The sequence below is a fragment of the Acinonyx jubatus genome, chromosome D1 (assembly GCF_027475565.1).
Source record: "Acinonyx jubatus isolate Ajub_Pintada_27869175 chromosome D1, VMU_Ajub_asm_v1.0, whole genome shotgun sequence".
Taxonomy (NCBI): Eukaryota; Metazoa; Chordata; class Mammalia; order Carnivora; family Felidae; genus Acinonyx; species Acinonyx jubatus.
Genome location: NC_069390.1, coordinates 49,955,249 through 49,967,628, shown reverse-complemented (window position 1 = coordinate 49,967,628; position 12,380 = coordinate 49,955,249). Strand labels below are relative to the sequence as shown.

The 12,380-nt window shown below is 43.3% G+C and overlaps 1 protein-coding gene across 8 annotated transcripts in view; it reads left to right on the top strand.

Moving 5' to 3' along the window:
- The window catches only part of LOC106986478 (olfactory receptor 481), a 49,803-nt gene that overhangs the window by 881 nt on the left and 36,542 nt on the right, over positions 1–12,380 (top strand). For 6 of the 8 annotated variants that reach the window (XM_053203524.1, XM_027073232.2, XM_027073229.2 and 3 more), the window contains exon 2: positions 1,422–3,038. The exons of 1 other annotated variant lie outside the window; for it this stretch is intronic. The gene's annotated coding sequence lies outside the window, so the exon portion shown is untranslated. The remainder of the gene's footprint in view (positions 1–1,421; positions 3,039–12,380) is intronic. One more of the 8 variants, XM_053203523.1, reaches the window with a different exon arrangement.

Sequence of the window (12,380 nt, the reverse complement as noted above, 5' to 3'; positions counted from 1 at the left end):
TACTCATGACCTTGGCCCATTTTTCTCTTGAGTTGTTCTTTTCTTACTAATTTTAAGGAGTCTTTTATATATATTTTAGAGACCACGTCTTTGCCAGTTATATCAGTTACAAATATTTTCTCCTGTGGTACAACTTTCTTCTCTTTTGTTTCCTTTCTTTTGTCTTCTTTTCTTTATTTCTTTTCTTTTTCTCCTGCCTCCCTCCTCTCTTTCTTCTCTCTCCGTCTTTTGATGAATAGAAATTTGTAATTGCAGTGTAGTCCAATGTATCAATCTTTTGCCTTTATGGCTAGTGCTTTGTATGACCTGTCTATTCCTACCCAAGATCCTAAAGATAGTCTCTATTTTCTCTGACACACTTAAAGTGTTTCCTTTCACATTTGAGTCTCTCAACCACCTGGAAATGATTTCTGTATATGATGTGAAGCAGGGATCCAATTTAATTTTTTCCATATGGGTTATGTGTTGTCTCAGTAATATTGTTGAATTGCTCATACCTGCTCACTAACCCGCAACGCCACCCCTGTCATATATCAGCTTTCCCTTTGATCTCATTGCCCAGCCCCTCTGCCAATACCATACTGCTCTAATTACAATAGTTTATTACAACTGTTTATATCTTTCACTTATACTTTCATTGGGTCTCAGTTCAAATATCGGTTCTTTAGAGATGCCTGATCCAACCCCCCAATTTAAGTAGATGTACACATTACATGCTATTCATGGCTTTTACTTCAGCTCGTAATATACATCCTGACTATTTAGTTGTAAATGGCTGACTCTCTAGAAGTTCCATTATGGCAGAGACCTTGTTTCTCCAGGGCTGAGCACAGTGACTATCACATGGATGAATATACATAGCAAATGAATGAATGAATTCCTCTCTGCCCTGTAACATTTAACACTCTGCCTGGCACATGGTAGTGAGCCGCATAATGCTTAAGAGAACAGTCCTTCCCGTCAGTGCCCCTTTTTTGCTTACTTTGTCTCCGTAAGACATGTCCTCAGATGACATTCTACATATCTTACCTACTTGCTTACTCTTTCTCTCCCTCTACTACCATGTAAGCTCCATGAGGACAGGACTTGTTCTGTTTTAATTCCTGCTGTTTCCCAGGCCTCAGAACAGTGCCTGGCAACTGGTGGATGCTCAGTAAATATGTATTGGATGAATGAATGAATGAATGAACTTAATTTTCTCCATCTGATTCAATCAACTATTTTGGGGGGGGGGGGGCTTTGGAATCATTTTTCCTGTGGCTCTCTTAGTAGTTGCCTCTACCCTCCGTTCTCCCTTCTCATTTTCCCTCCATGTTACCAGAGAGGCAGCCCCCTTTGTTAATCTTGGAGCAGAATAAAGGCAGGCGTTTGTCTGGGCTTCCAGTAACTCTTAGAAGGCAATGCCTCCCCTCTCTCCTCAGCACCCCTGCGCACTCTAGATGCACCCTTTGCATGTTCACGTTCTGCCGGGTTTGGCTCCTCTTTTACTGCTCTCCCGAAACACACCATGAGCACACGTCTCACTCTCTAAATCCAGTGTGGTCCTAAGGCCTGACAACGAGTATGGGTTCACAAAATGCTGAAAAAAAAGAAAGAGTGAACATCTGTCACTGTTTTAGCCTGTATGAGGCTCTGCCTCCACAAAACCTTCTCCAGTGGGGGGACCAGCCACCTCCACTGCCGAGATTCCCCTGGGGAGGACTGATGCTGTGGCCAAATCAAAGCTTGAGGAGCCTATGCTCTCTAAACAATTTCCAGGCTGTTGTGGGCTTTTTGATTGCTTTTTGACCTTGAAAATGATTTAGTTCCATTTTATTCCTGAACGGATGGCCACTTCTGAGGTCCTAGCTGTTAAGCCTAAATTGTGGTAGGTTGAACAATGAACTTCTCCAAATAGACTCACATCCTAAATCGTAGAACCTGTGAACACTGCCCTATGTGGCAAAAGCAGCTTTGTTACTATGATTAACTTCAAGATCTTGAGATGGGGACACAGTCCTGGATTGTCCAGTGGGCCTGACATGATCACAGTATTCCTTATGTGACAGAAGCAGGAAGAAATAGAGAAGGCAGTGTGATGCCAGAAGCAGCAGCTGGAGTGACCAGTTTTGAAGATGGAAGGAGGGTCCACAGACCAAGGAATGCAGGCAGGCTCTGGAATCGGAAAAACGCAAGAGAAAGGATTTCCCCCCGAGAGCCTTTGGAAGCGACCAGCCCTGCTGATACCTTGACTTTAACCCAGTGAAACTGATTTTATACTTCTGGCTTCTAGAACTGTAAGAGAATACATTTGTGCTGTTCAAAGATAGCAAAGTTGTGGCAATTCGTTGTAGCAACAATGGGAAACTAATATACTAAATGAACCATTGTTTTGTCTCATAGGGCTTGTTTGTTTATACTTGGCTTTATTCCAGAAATATATTTCCTGTGATTTGGATCAGAAAAACCAGGCAGTGCTCCTCCCCTCTGGTGCTGATGCTCTTGTTGCTCTAACCCTGGGACTCTTTTCTCCCGTGAACCACCTCCCTCAGTAGCCTCCTGCTGCTACTAACGTCTTCAGCTTGTTTTCTCTGCCAGACCATATGAGCGGCCCACCCACTCCATCCCTTCCTCCTCACCCTGGCTCTGGCCTGTCCTTTGTGCATTGTGCAAAAATGTCATCCTGAACAAAGGGTCTCAGGAGACAAACCTAGTTGACTGGGGTGAGCTTTATGAGAGAACACTGATGGACCACCTCACCCATTCCAAGCACCCAGTGCCATGACCAGTGTAAAACATTGCTTGAATTGGAGTTTCTTTGGTTTTCCTGTTTAAGGATTTCAAACTCAAGTGTCGTGATACCACCTGATCAGAATTCCCCACCCTGCAGAATCAGAATTCTGCACCCTGCAGGTGAGCAGAGAACGATAGCAGCGCCTTGCTTTCTGGACCATCTTCAGCCTTGACTTGTAGAACCGAAGAAATGTGGCATGGAAAACCTTGCATTTACCTGGTGATCTGGGGCTGACGTGGGCCTGACGGAGTAAGATGGTAGAAAGGTAAGAGTGTCCAGACACTGGGAATGAGAAGAACTTGCCAGACACAGTGTGTTTGGGAAGAGGCAAAAAATAGGTTGCAGAGTGCTATGCCCACTGTCCCGCCCACCCCCAGAGGAGTCCCGCCTGAGCAGCTACATCTGCAGAGCTACCCCAGCAATGCCAGTCAAGTCCCCCTCCAGTGTTTACAGCAATTGCTTCAACTCTTCCCCAACAGCATCTGTTCTGGCGGGGGCTGGGCTAGAGTGTCCAGACGGTAGCAATTTGTGAGTTCACAGCTTGGACTGTGGGGGCAACAGGGAGTAAATGGGGCAGCAGATGCAGTTTCCAGGGCAGATGGGTGGGGCTGCGAGCCTCAGATCTATAATTGGAGAAAGGCTGGCCTTTAGGAAGGGGGGGGAAGGGAAAATGTCCAAAAGAGAGAAATGAAGGGAAGCATGCCCTTCTCCTCCTTGAACACAACCAGGACTTTGTTGGCTTACTAACTTCCAGAGACACACAGGGTCTACTACTACAGTGCAGACACTGGGTGGGCCTCAGTACCACCCAGGGCATTGTTTATAAATGCACGATTGAGGATAGTAGGGAACACTGGAGTCTGATCACATTGTTTAGGGTGCAGTATTCTGTGGATGGCTGTACCATGTGGCTATGGTTAGGAAAACTATGGTCTGAGCCATTGTATTATAGTCTATCCTAAAGATAGAGTTAACATGATATACGTATGCATGCAGCCTGAAAGAAGGGAAATCAGAGAGCGGGACGTCACTACTTATTTGGGCCAAAGGACTTGGTCACTGAGCTCCAGTTTTTTCCTCTGCAAAATTAGGGTTAATAATAGTACCTATTTCTCAGATTTACTGAGAGGATTGTAGGAGATAACGCGTAGAAAGGATTTGGCCTAGAGTAAATAAGAATTAGCTTTTATCTATGCAATCATTAGAGTTAGGTGGGAGTCATGTTTTAAGATTATTTGTTTATTTTGAGAGAGAGAGTGAGTGGAGGAGGGCAGAGGGAGGGGGATGAGAGAAAATCCCACGCAGGCTCCACCCTGTCAGCTCAGAGCCTGATATGGGACTTGAACTCACGGAACCTTGAGATGAAGACCTGAGCCGATACCAGGTGCTTAACCGACTGAGCCACCCAGGTGCCCTGGTGGGAATCATTTTTGTGTGATTTTTTTCTTTCCTCCATTTTAAACATAAGTGGTCACCTGGTCTTGTTGATTCCATGAACACAGTGTTTCTTGAACCTGTTTTTCCCTCCTGTCACTCTTGTAGTCCCCATCATATTTTATCTGGGCTCTTAATCTGTGCATCTCCTCAACTGTTTCCGGCCTCCACTCTCTCCTTCTCCATCCATCCTGTTGACTTCTTCTTTAGTCAGGTCTGATTTTGTTCTCCTCTACACTGAAATGGCAATCACTCCCTTCATCTGACTACAAGATAGAGTCCAACCTCCTTTCTACCAAAAGAAAGCCCTTCACAACTGAGACCTAGGCTGTAATTTTAAACAATCTCCCCAGTTCCCCCTGTCAAAGCACTGGCCACACAGAACGGCACCTTTTGCTGTAAATATCCCTCTGCTTAGCCTTTCTGATCCTTCATTCATATCAGTTCCCCTGAATGCAATGTGTTCCCTTTTCTGTTTACCTGAACATCATATGATTCTTTTAAGACCCAGCATAAATGTCTAATCCTTAGCTAAGCCTTCCCTGATACTCCTAGGAAATCACTCCCTACTCTGTGCTCCCTCTACACTAGCGCCCACATCTGTTACAGCATTTATCCCCTTGTACTGGGGCAGCTGAACATGGCTCTCAAATCCTATTCAAGAAATCAGGGATTGCCTTCTATTTGCTTTCACATCCCCAGAGCCTAATTGCAAGTCTGGCAAGAAGATGGTGCTCCTTGAAGACTTGCATGTGACCATTTAAAAGAAAAAATGATCATTCGCTAGGGAAGGGTGGCTTAGCACCAGAGTGGTGTCGAATTAGCCACTGCTTCTCTAAGACAGACAGTGTAGGGGCAGGGGAAAAATCACCAGGCTTTTCTGAACTAGGTGTGGGCTCTGTCTCACTTAGCACTTGTGTCTGTCACTTCAATTTTATACGCGTCAGTTTCTTTTCATTTTTCTGGGCGTGGGGTAAGTGTCCTCTCCTTTCACAGCACATTGGCCGTGTGAGAAGCAACTGACAGAAGGTGCATGAGGAAGGAGTCTGTGAAATACTGCAGAGAGGTAAATTTCCAAGGACCCTGGTGTGAGGGCTCATCCCAGACCTGGATGACGGCCCCCATTCTGTGACTGTGAGTAGTCTCTCTCAGGCAGGCGGTTGGGATGAACATATTCATTGAACTGAAGCAGATTGGCCAGCTACAGTGGTGCCAAATCCTATTCCAAGGTGGTGCTGTAGGAGGCAGGGTGGAGTGAGTACCACGTGCTTGATGGAAGTTTTCTGATAAGAGAAAAGGAGCCTTAAATAGACCCAGTGAAGAAGGGAGGCGTATGGAGCTTGGGTGCTTCAACTCCCCTAAAGGAGGAAACAACCTAAAGTTCAGGTAGTGGTCACCCTGTGGGATGGTGTCTGACTCACCCTTGTGTTGCAAGTGCCCAGCATGCCACCAGGTGGACATGGGCCTCAGGGAGCATTTCCTAAGTAACTATTGTTCATTCTACAGTCTTGTTGGGGCTGGAAACAAGGAAAGGTTGGCCTACAGACAAATCTTCGGCAGTAGGCTTCCAGGAAAAGAAGAGGGCCTCCATTGTGAAGCTAGACCTGGTTGACAAACTTGGCATTGACTCTTGAATCCTCCCCTAGGGCTCTTACCTGAGGGGAGTCTTTGGCCAGATCATGGATTCTTCCATTTACCACTCAGGCAGCTGCATGCTGCTCCTTGGAAAATAAGAGGAAAAAGAATCTCAGATATGGCTTCATTAAAATATGTGGGGTTATGGAGCACCTGGGTAGCTCAGTCCATTAAGCGAATGACTCTTGATTTCAGCTCAGGTCATGATCCAACAGCTCATAGGTTCGAGCCCCACATTGGGCTCTGCACTGACTGCACAGAACCTGCTCGGGATTCTCTTTTTCCCTCTCTCTCTCTGCCCCTCCCTCACTCATGCTCTCTCTCTCTCTCTCTAAATAAATAAATAAATACTAAAAAAATAAATAAAATATGTGGAGTTAGGAGGTGGTTCTCTAAGGAGCCCTGCAATCAAAGAGATAGAAAGGCCACCATTTTGGCCATCGCAATGAAAGCAACAGCCAACCCTTCCAGTCGCAGGGCAAGGCTCCAGAGAATGTTCTCTCTTCCTTGTATGTAAAAGATTCTAGGGCTCAGAAACATGAAGCAATCTCTCTGACATCACTCAATGAGTTAAGAGCTCTAATGAGAACATAATCAAGTCTTGCAGCTTCATTGTAATATCAGCATGGATTATAGCTGTGCCCATCAGTCATCTGCAGGAACTATCTCAGAGGCACGGTCCCCTGCCCCAGTTCAGCTTGTCTACCTAGGTCAGCTAAAATGATTCAGTAGGGTACAGAGGACAAGGGTTCAGAAAAAAAAAAAAAAAAAAAAGCATCTATCTTCTAAAATAAAAAGAAAATCTCTATAAAATGACCTAACAGTAGATAGTCTAATTTTTTAAAATTATTATTTGAGAGAGAGAGAAAGAGAGAGAGAAGGTGAGGGGCAGAGAGAGAGGGAGAGAAAGAATCCCAAACAGGGTATCTGTCAGCACAGAGCCCAACATGGGGCTCAGTCTTACAACTCAGTCTTACAAACTCTGAGATCATAACTTAAGCTGAAATCAAGAGTTAGGCATTTAACTGACTGAGCCACCCAGGTGCCCCTAGATAGTCTAATATTTTTTTAAAAGATTTATATAATATACAAAATTAGGAAAGTAGAAAATCATGCAAACACAGAGGTATTAATTATAAGGAAATGGTTTGTACAACTCTAAGTAGTAGGAAAATCTGAATATTATAGCTATTAGTAGGAGATTATAAGTTATCAAAATTGCCTGAAGGAGGGGCGCCTGGGTGGCGCAGTCGGTTAAGCATCCGATTTCAGCCAGGTCACGATCTCACGGTCCGTGAGTTCGAGCCCCGCGTCAGGCTCTGGGCTGATGGCTCAGAGCCTGGAGCCTGTTTCCGATTCTGTGTCTCCCTCTCTCTCTGCCCCTCCCCCGTTCACGCTCTGTCTCTCTCTGTCCCAAAAATAAATAAACGTTGAAAAAAAAAAATTTGCCTGAAGGAGAAATTTTTAAACCTAAAAGACAGTAAGAATGAAGGAAATTGAGAAAGTTACCTTTAAGGCTTCAAGAAATAGATGTTTAATATATGTAATTACATGACATCATTATTTATCATTCTTATATTATACATTATATGCAAAGTATAGAGCAAGAAGGAAATTTCTCCAGTTCTTTTCATGAAGAACACTGATATCAAAGTCTGACAAAGGCAGACAAAAAGAAAGCTATAGGTCAGCAGTTCTTAAACTTGTTGGTCTCAGGACACTTTTACACTTTAAAAAAAATCACTGAGAATCCTAAAGATATTTGTTTATACAAGTTATATTTATCAGTAGTTAAATGTTAGAAATTAAAGCAGAAGCTTAAAAAATTATGTATTTGCTAATTTATTTAAGATAACCACAATAAAACCATTAAGTATTAGCATAAATAACATGTTTATTTAAGTAACTACATGTTTGTTCAGACACTACTCCCCTAAAGGGTAACTGCTATCCTGACATCTAATACTATATATTAGTTTTGAGTGATTTTCCTTTTATGTAAATGGAAGTAATACAGTATCTATTTGCATGCCTAGTTTGTACACATAATTTTCATTATTAGGATATAAATTACTTGAAGAAAGGTACCATATTTTGTTCCTTTCTGTACCTCTTATTTTATTTTATTCAAACAAAAAACAAAATTTAAATAAGACTGACGTTGTTTCACATATTTTTATTTTTTAATGTTTTTTTTATTTATTTTTGAGAGAGAGAGCACAAGCTGGGGAGGGGCTGGAGAGGGGCAGAGAGAGAGAAGGAGACACAGAATCTGAAGCAGGCTTCAGGCTCCAGGCCATCAGCACAGAGCCTGACAGGGGGCTCAAACTAGTGAACTGGGAGATCATGACCCGGGCTGAAGTCAGACGCTCAACTGACTGAGCCACCCAGTTGCCTCAGTTTCACATATTTTTAAAACTGTTTAATGTCTGGCTAAATAGAAGACAGGATGTCCTACCTGTTATTTTTTTTTTAACTTCATTTATTTATTTTGAGAGAGAGAGAGAGCAAGCAAGCAGGGGAGGGACAGAGAGAGAGGGAGACAGAGAATCCCAAGCAGGCTCTGCACTGGCAGTGCAGCACCTGATGCGGGGCTCGAACCCATGAACCATGAGATCATGACCTGAGCTGAAATCAAGAGTCAGATGCTTACCCAACTGAGCCACCCAGGGACCCCTGTCCTACCTGCTAGCATGTGGTATGTAGCCCCTGGAAAACACTGCATGCTGTGAGAGAATGAGAGTAGACAGGGAGAATAATGTCTCAGTTTTGACCTCACAGACCCCCTAAAAGGATCTTGGAGGTCGCCAGTCATCTCAAGGCCACATTTTAAGAGCCTCTGCTATCAGTCAATTTCAATTCTGGATGTTGAATCAAACAACTAAGTGGAACTAAGTGGAACCCAGCAGTATATTGGAGATGAATGCACCACGCCCAAGTGGGATTTGTTTCAGGAATGCAGGAATTTTAGGAAATCTATTAATTAAGGATTTGATATATTGATAAATCAAAGGAGGAATCACTTCATGACTGCAAAAGATGCCAAAAAGTATTTCACAAAATGTAATACTTTTTCTGATTAAAAAAGTCCTAGGGAGGAACCTGATAAAATAAATACGTCTCTAATTGCCAGCCTCATGTTTAACTGAAATAAACTAGGAGCACAGTGTGAAAGGGCAGAGCTTTCCTGAGCAATCAGGAGCTCAGGTTCTGCTGCGGAGGTGGAATGTCCACAGTGGTGGTGAATGGGGAAGTGGTGTCAGACTGATGGATATCAGAGGTGGTGGCTGAAGAATTAACGATCAACCAACTTAAACCATTAGCTCCCATGTTCCACTCTCTAGGTGTACTTACATCCTGGTGAAGCAGTGGGCAGCAGCGACTACCCAGGTCTTCCCAAAGATGGGTCCTTCGCACAGATGCCTGGTGGCAATCTGCAGGCTGACCTGCCTCCTTACCTCCTACCATCTGGCTGGAAAGGAACCTGGAAGGGTCCGGGGGTTGGGGGTGGGGGGGGGAGGAGTGGCTCTGCAGAGACCACCTGGGAAAGGACTAAGAAAATTCATCTTTATTACCCACAGATCCTCCTCACCATCAAGCCCAGATCATATTCTCTGAACATCTCTTTTGTGCCAGGCACTTTAGTAGACACTTGGGAATGATGAGAAATGCTTATTGTATTCTAGACAGAGAGAAATAAATACAGTACTGGAAGTGGGTGTTTCACACAAGAGTAAAATATCAAGCTCACCTTGACCCTTCCCCCCCCCTTTTTTTGCTCCAATTATCTGGTCTCCAAACCAGATAATTGGACCCTAAATCCACAACATATCTCATATCCATCTCCTAACTTTGAGTTTGAGTCCTCCATAGTGCTCATCAGGATTACTCCCCCTGCAGGTAATGTTTCCCTAGCTTCCACACATTCCAAATCAACCACCAGAAAGTGCTCTTTGACCATGTGATTCCTCTGATCAAAACCATCCAAGGGCTCCCCACAGGGTATAGAATAATGGTGACATTATTCTTGTAGGCCCAAATCAAATGCCAGTTTTCTTTTCTTTTTTTTTTCAAATGCCAGTTTTCTAATTGTCTCATCCAGAAGTCCAGTATATTTTGTATTAAGTTTTTTCTGTACACTTTGTTTTCTTTTGTTGAGAATTTTATTGACATACAACGCACACAGAAAAACACTCAAGTGATAAAGTACTTTGAATTTTCAAAAAGTAACTCCAGAACTCAGATCAGGAAACAGACTAGCAGAATCCCACCAGCAGCTGCTCTAGACCCTTCTCCCTGGAAGGGTGACTGCTATCCTGACACCTAATACCATCTATTAGTTTTGAGTAATTTTCATTTTATGTAAATAGAAGTAACACAGTATCTTTTTGCATGTCTGGTTTGTACACATAATTTTGATTATTAAGATGTAAATCACTGGGGCGCCTGGGTGGCTCAGTCGGTTGAGCGCCGACTTCGGCTCAGGTCACGATCTCGCGGTCTGTGAGTTCGAGCCCCGCATCGGGCCCCTGTGCTGACAGCTCAGAGCCCGGAGCCTGTTTCAGATTCTGTGTCTCCCTCTTTCTGACCCTCTCCCATTCATGCTCTGTCTCTCTCTGTCTCAAAAATAAATAAACGTTAAAAAAAAAAAAAGATGTAAATCACTTGAAGAAAGGTACGATATCTTGTTCCTTTTTGTACCTCCCTCCCCATGCCCTGGGCTCTTGCATGGAGGTTTGTACAAAGAAGGTATCAAATGAGAATTAAGCCAGTGTGACAGGATGTCAATAACTAATGAATTTAAGTGAAGGATAAACAGATGTTCATTGTTTTGTTCTTATAAAACACCTGTTCTATAGATTTGCAAAATTTCAAAAGAAAAAGTGAAGGACAAAATTGCTTATTGAATGATTTAAGTAACCCAGGTTAGGCATGCCAATTTTAAAACAGGGCACCTGTAGGGGTGCCTGGGTGGCTCAGTCAGTTAAGTGTCCGACTTTGGCTCAGATCATGATCTCGAGATTTGTGGGTTCATGCCCCACATCTGGCTCTGCACTTACAGCGTGGACGGAGGCTGCTTGGGATTCTCTCTCTCTCTCTGTCTCTCTCTGTCCCTCCCCCACTCTCTCTCTCTCTCTCTCAAAAATAAATAAACATTAAAAAAAAAGCAGGGCACATGTAAACTCTTTTTCTTTTACTTCTTACATTTTTATGGGTATTTGTATAAAGGAAAAGGGCCCTCAAGTGTGAGTTCTATGAGAGAAAAGCAGGAAAGATTGTTTCATGGAGGTTTTATATCAGGGGCTATTTGTGGATTATATAGTTTTATTCACTAAATATTTATTTGTCATCTACTGTGTTCTGGGCACTGCACTAGGTACTGTGGATAAAAGATGAATAAATCTTTGCTGTAATGAGACTCCTTGGAAAATCTTGTACTTGGTTTAGGCTGGGAAAAATGGCTTTGCTGAATGCACCCCCATGGTGGTCAAGAGAAGGAGCCACTGCAGCCACACTTTACAAGGGTTTTCTACCTAAGGTATCTATGCATCATGAGGTCCAAGAAAACAGAACAAAAAGACTCAGATTACTTCTACTTCTCATTAAAAGGAATATATTGTCTCCACACTCTATATTATGTTCTGTGTCATACAGATTATAAAACTAAAAAAATAAATAAAAATAAGGTGCTTGCATTTTCTCTTGACAAACTATCAAATTGGCAAACCATAAAAGCTGCCCTACTCCCTCCTCTGCCTGCTCTGCTCACCTGGTTTTCCACATGGACCAGGATGTGGCACATGTGTGTCATTGGGTGCCACAGAGCAAACAAGGACAAGAGAAAGTCCAGCACTTCTCAATGCTCATTGGCATTAAAACGTAGTGGTGGACTCACTTTTTTTTAGTGCACAGATCTTGTGAGTCAGACCCCAGTTTGACACACTGTTTAACCATTTCCACGAAATGAATCTATTTAGATGGGAATTTTGTTTCTTGTGACTAGAAAGATTTCAGTGTTGCTTTGAGCAAAATGGACAATGACTGCATCCCATATAGCTCTGTGTGGTGGCTTTTTTGATGTGTCGACTTTGCTAAGCCACAGCCTCCAGTTATTCAATGAAACAATAATCTAGGTGTTGCTGTAAAGGTATTTTGCAGATGTAATAAAAGTCCCCAATCAGTGAACTTGAGGTAAAGAAGATCATCCTGGATAATCTGGGTGGGCCTGACCTAATTAGTTGCAAAGGCCTTAAGAACAGAGCTGAGGCTTCCCCGAAAAGAGAAGAAATTTTGCCTTTGGAGAATACCTTCAGCCCATGCCTGTGGAATTCCAGTGTCCTGTGAACTTCTCTTTTCTTTTTCAAATGTTTATTTATTTTGAGAGGCGGGAAGGGGAGAGAGAATCCCAGGTAGGCTCCGCCCAATGCACTGCCGGAAGAAAGGCTCCATCCCACGGAAAGGGTAAGATCATGACCTGAGCCTATGTCAGGAGTCGGACGCTTAACCAACTGAGCCACCCAGGTATCCCCTGTGATCT